Source organism: Lolium rigidum, chromosome 1 (assembly GCF_022539505.1).
Source record: "Lolium rigidum isolate FL_2022 chromosome 1, APGP_CSIRO_Lrig_0.1, whole genome shotgun sequence".
Taxonomy (NCBI): Eukaryota; Viridiplantae; Streptophyta; class Magnoliopsida; order Poales; family Poaceae; genus Lolium; species Lolium rigidum.
This window is the reverse complement of record NC_061508.1, coordinates 235794350-235800479: the sequence shown is the minus strand read 5'-3', so window position 1 is coordinate 235800479 and position 6130 is coordinate 235794350.

The following is a 6130-nucleotide window of genomic DNA, read 5'->3' as shown; positions in this document are numbered from 1 at the left end:
CCTTCCAGAAGTCCGAAGAGGAGACGAAGAGGGGCGACGAGGCGGCCACACCGTAGGGGGGCGTGGCCCCACCCCTGGCCGCGCCGCCCTATGGGGTGGGCCCCTCGAGCGTCCCCCGACTCTGCCCCTTCGCCTATATATTCTCTCCGTCGTGAAAACCCTAGTACGGAGAGCCACGATACGAGAAGAGTTCCGGAGACGCCGCTGCCGCCAATCCCATCTCGGGGGATTCAGGAGATCGCCTCCGGCACCCTGCCGGAGAGGGGAATCATCACCGGAGGACTCTACATCACCATGCCCGCCTCTGGACGGATGCGTGAGTAGTTCATCCTTGGACTATGGGTCCATAGCAGTAGCTAGATTGTTGTCTTCTCCTCTTGTGCTATCATGTTTAGATCTTGTGAGCTGCCTATCATGATCAAGATCATCTATTTGTAATGCTACATGTTGTGTTTGTTGGGATCCGATGAATATGGAATACTATGTCAAGTTGATTATTGATCTATCATATATGTGCTGTTTATGATCTTGCATGCTCTCCGTTGCTAGTAGAGGCTCTGACCAAGTTGATACTTGTAACTCCAAGAGGGAGTATTTATGCTCGATAGTGGGTTCATTCCTCCATTGAATCTGGGACAGTGATAGAAAGTTCTAAGATTATGGATGTGATGTTGCCACTAGGGATAAAACATCAATGTTTTGTCTAAGGATATTTGTATTGTTTACATTACGCACAATACTTAATGCAATTGTCCGTTGTTTGCAACTTAATACTAGAAGGGGTGCGGATGCTAACTCGAAGGTGGACTTTTTAGGCATAGATGCATGCTGGATAGCGGTCTATGTTCTTTGTCGTAATGCCCTAAGTAAATCTCATATTAGTCATCATGATATGTATGTGCATTGCTATGCCCTCTCTATTTGTCAATTGCCCAAGCTGTAATTTGTTCACCCAACATGCTATTTATCTTATTGGAGAGACACCACTAGTGAACTGTGGACCCCAGTCCATTCTTTTACATCTGAAATACAATCTACTGCAATCATTGTTCTCTGCTGTTCTTTGCAAACAAACATCATTCTCCACACCATACGTTTAATCCTTTGTTTACAGCAAGCCGGTGAGATTGACAACCTCACTGTTAAGTTGGGGCAAAGTATTTTGATTGTGTTGTGCAGGTTCCACGTTGGCGCCGGAATCCCTGGTGTTGCGCCGCACTACACCCCTTCACCAACAACCTTCACGTGGCCTTCATCTCCTACTGATTCGATAACCTTGGTTTCTTACTGAGGAAAAATTTGCTGCTGTGCGCATCACACCTTCCTCTTGGGGTTCCCAACGGACGTGTGCATCACACGCCATCATGGGGGGCGCAGCCCCCCTCGTCCCCCATTGTCTCCGTCCGTGCAGCCACACATCTACCAGGAAAGAGATCATGCACCAAAGTAACAAATCGGTCAAAGCCTAGCAGGGACTGTAAACCAGCACTTCCCAGACGGTTTGCAGTTTTGGCCAAAACTGAGAAATACTATGGTATCAAGAAACTGTAGTATCTCTTCTTTATGCACAAAAATATTTTAGTTTTGCAATACTTCATTTTTGGAAAAACTTTGTTGCCAAACTAAGCCTTAGGGTTGTTGATTGTGTTTTTGGCAAGCGAAACAATGTGCTAGATTCGACCAGGCCAAAAGACCTAATGGGAGCTGCCTAGCTTTTCTTAGGAAAATCATGTATAGTCTTTTGACTCTTAGATTTTACTCATTACCATTGTATGTGACAAACTTTGTCAACAACCCCCCTACTTCAAACTAGGTGAAAAGGCGAGCTTCGCCTCGCCGCCTGCATGGATCTTGGCACAACGTGACCGGCACGGCATTTTCATTTTTATCACCCATGGGCGTAATGCATAGTTTATTACAGTTTACAAAGGAAAAAAAGAGTCAAAATTTGTTACTACAGATTCTCCGTTCTTCATTTGCGAGGTGCCACATCTGCAACCATCCGCTGTTAACATACCTCCTTATGAAAAAACTACATATTGTCATCCAGTGTGTGCACAAGTTGAGACAAATAGAAATCTGAACTAAGCAAACATAAATCGTATCATGGTGCATAACCAAACGCTAGTACTCATATTTCTCTAGCATTGGAGATATTATTACTTAGTCCGTGTAATCTTATTATTTCTAAAAATGTGATCAAATCAAGAAATGCAATAATATTGTCAATTAGAGATAGTAAGATACGTCCTGGCTTATATTTTAGATTTTAGCAGTACACTGTCATCTCAAATAGAAATGCTTCAAATTTAGAGCTAGAAGAGCAAGGAGCCAGGAAGCATGCAATGCGTGAGTAGCACGGCAGTTGGAAATCCCAAACTCCCAAAGCAAAACTAATTTTAACATTAAATTGATCTGGTGAACGAAACATGTTATGTAAAGCTTCTTCATGCTTCATGGAAGTACTTCAGGGGTTACATTTCCCTCCAGTTGTGCGGGTCTCCTTCAGGCAAAAACTCCATCACTAAACATTATTCCGTGATAACTTATCCATCTCAATCGTTTCTTGCTCAGAGGATGCAAAGTTTGAAGAAAAAAGGGTTCAAGCACTGCAATAACTCGCTTACAGTCTGAAAAGCCAAAATCTTATTGCAAGCAGCAAGAGATGCCTTGTCCATGTTCTTCAGAGAAAAATAGATTTTTTTTGCCAGTAAGCCATGATAATAAACACTATGATGTGGTCACATGCAACTCTTCTCTTTAGTAACCTGGTATGACCAATAGTCCTAGGGAACTTCTTTCATTAGGACCACCTGAATTGTCTCCATCCTTGAATATTTTCACCTCATGAGGTTTCAGAACTATTTCAAACACTGCTGCTACATGCGCTATCATGAATTCATCATTCAAATCACTGGCCCAAAAAACACTACTCTTCCTGCTCTGGACCAATCAGCATATCTACCAATCTTCGTTCTCCCGCTTGACTTTGTCAGGATGTTTGTTATGTCACTGAATTTAGTTTACACTTAGCTATCCTTAAAACTCACTCGCTTCAAGTTTTCCATCGTCATCCAGTTGACGCGATAGAGCCACCCACAGAGTTATAGAATTGCTATCCTTACCTTGTTCTTCAACCCTGCTGGATACAACAACTTCACCGTACATAATTGTTCTTCGTGAAGCCTTGTAGGAATCTTAACCATCATAATAATAGGGTTTTTTATTCATAATCTCACGATGACATAGTTAGCTGGAATTATAACAAAACCACACAAACATAACAACATCAATTTTAGCATAACAGATGTCCTGGAATTATGTGCTACCTTAACACATATCAGAGTGGTTGAAAACGAACAAAGGATTTGTGCATGGTCGGTTCCTACATGAACATGCACAAGCAGCTCACTAATTACTTGAGGTATGCAGAGGCTGGCAATGGTGGGATCGGCGATGAAGACCCCCTTGAAGATGCCAAACGTGTAGTGTCTTCCCCATTTCAGCACCAGGTAGATGTGCCGGTGGAGGCTGAACCGCAACTTCTTGTACCATGGTTGGTCCGTGTGCTTCTGTAGATGCACATTGGCAAAGCACATCTCCTTCATCATGTTGGATCCATACCCGAGGAGGCCCTTCTTGGGCGGGAACCCGGCCTTGTAGCGGTGGTCGGTGTCGTGTTGTCGTCGACCAAATATCTGCCTCTGTTAGACAGAGTTTGCAACATCACCAGGCCTGAACTGTTGAATTATTAGGAAGCAAGTGAATGTCACATTACATACAGAAGCAAGGGATATCCAGCTATGAACTATAATCATGGCCAAAACTCCATTTCAATCGGGTGAACAAATATGGTAAGTTGTACGACTATGCATTAAAAATTGCACCAGATTCAACAAAGCGCACAAAAATGCCTACCGCGTGAATAGATTAAATATCCCACAGCTTGTCACATGCTAACATGTAAATCATTTTGCACATACAAATGACAACTGTAGTTTAAACAGGTGACACAAGGAACTATCAAACTATTTCTCCTCTATCTGGATCATTGTTATTAAATAAACATGTATGATCCAAGAGAGTGAACTTGAGCAAACGGATGCAAATATCCATATGGGCGGCCTAATATATAAAACAATCTACTTCAAGATACAAAAATGATTGATAATTTTTCTAACTTAAAGTAGCTCATAATTTCTGGGACTGTGAATGCATTCACACCTTTTGGGTTTAATATTCAAATTCAAGGTCCCTGTACTTAACTGCTTTTTGTAGAGTTTACTTCATTCAGAAGATATTCCATGAGGTATCTGGGTACTTCTTAGTTTATATTTTCTTGTCAAAATTCTAAAATCAGTTCTCACATCCTTTTTGTATAGGAAAAAAAATCAACTCTCACATTGGCAAACTTTTGCCATATTCTATGGGTCAAATGTGCATGAAATTGTCAAGTCCATAAATTGTGGTTGATTCCTACTGAGAATCTAATTCATAATGTGTAATTAGTAACTTCTTTTTATCAGAAAGGAGATGAATAAAAAATGAACGGAAGAGAAACATCATATCCCTCTCTGACATGGGCATGAAAAATGAACAAAGAATTCCATAAGGGAAAAGTATGACCTGAGTTATACTTCCATAGAAGTCATCTACCACTCAGATCCTCGGAAATATATCTAGCGCATGATTTGGTCAGTTCACAGAATATCACAATTATTGTTTCATGATGCAAGAAATATTCACTTCAACACACAGATTATATTTACTTTATTTCTTCTTGATTTAATCCAGATGCTCGATAAGACTTGCCTACACCCGTTCAAATATTAATCACCGGTTCACAATCGACCTCAACCCATATCTAAGCCCCTAATCCATCTTCCTAGCAATTACAGGTAAGCAAACCACAACTGTAGGGGAAACAAGTTGACCACTAATTCAATAGTCAACACAACCGGCCATCAAAGAGTGCTTTAATCTCAGATCATCAAGTCCGTCACACAATTCCCGTTCAAACAGCCAATTATTAAAAATATTATTTCTAAAGAGAGCTAGCCACATCAAAATTTCTGAGGTTGGGTTTAAGAAACGATCATGTAAGTAGACGCAATTCAGTAATCCACTCAAACCAAAGTCCTAGCAAACACCTTCTAAAGATCTAGAAAAACTCAAGTGGCTAGAAACAAGCGAATTACAGCAAAACCTATGTGCACCACCAAATTATGGAGAGCTGCAACCAAGTGGACGCTCAACTCCAACCCATCCAAAGCTCAAACTGGTTGAGCCCACCACTACAATCAGAAGCAGTAGAACATGGAGAGAAGGAGGAGCGCATAGGCCTGCTTGTACTTGACCTTGACAGTGTTGGAAAGCAGCATGGAAGTGAAATCATTGGTGTGGGAGTGGGATACAATCACAATCTTGGTGTGCCATCTGTGACGTCTCGTTGAACACGCGCACCAACTACGGCAGCCAGAAGAACGCGGAAGACTCCACGGCTCTGACAGCATTCGCATGTGGAGGAGAAACCCCTCGACACAACACCAATACTTCCCCTTACCCTTACGAAGGCAACGACTCTGCAGTTCTGCTGGTTGTTGTTAACGATGGCTGCAGCCGCGTTGTGAACAATTTGTTGGATGAGCGAGTACTGGGAGGATTGTGAATCCATGGGCGGGCGTGTGCTGAACGGTGGGAGGCTGAGATGGGAGAGGGGGACATGGGAGATGGAGGTCGGCCTGCACGCGTTGTCGAGGCCGAGCGCGGCGTGCAGGAGCACGAAGGAAGTTGGGGAGGGCGGTGGCTAGCGCTCAGGAGGTTAGGAGGCGGAGCGGTTGTACGGCAGCGCGCTGCAGGCGGCGTCGCCATGGAAGGGAAAGGAGATGCGTCTAGCTAGGGATTGATCTTGGTAAGAGATGCTTTCTCCAGTGTCGCTGTGTGGTGGACCAAGATCAAGGTGGGGTCATTCGAGACGTAAGACAGGAGCTCCATGCGGTAACAAAAAATAAGGTTTAACTTTCCCATCCGGTGATCTGCACGGTTCATTTTGCAGATCCAATGGGTGATAGCGCTCGCGGTGGGAGTGGCTCACCAGGCTGGGTATTCAACAGGATTATATGTTGTAGTA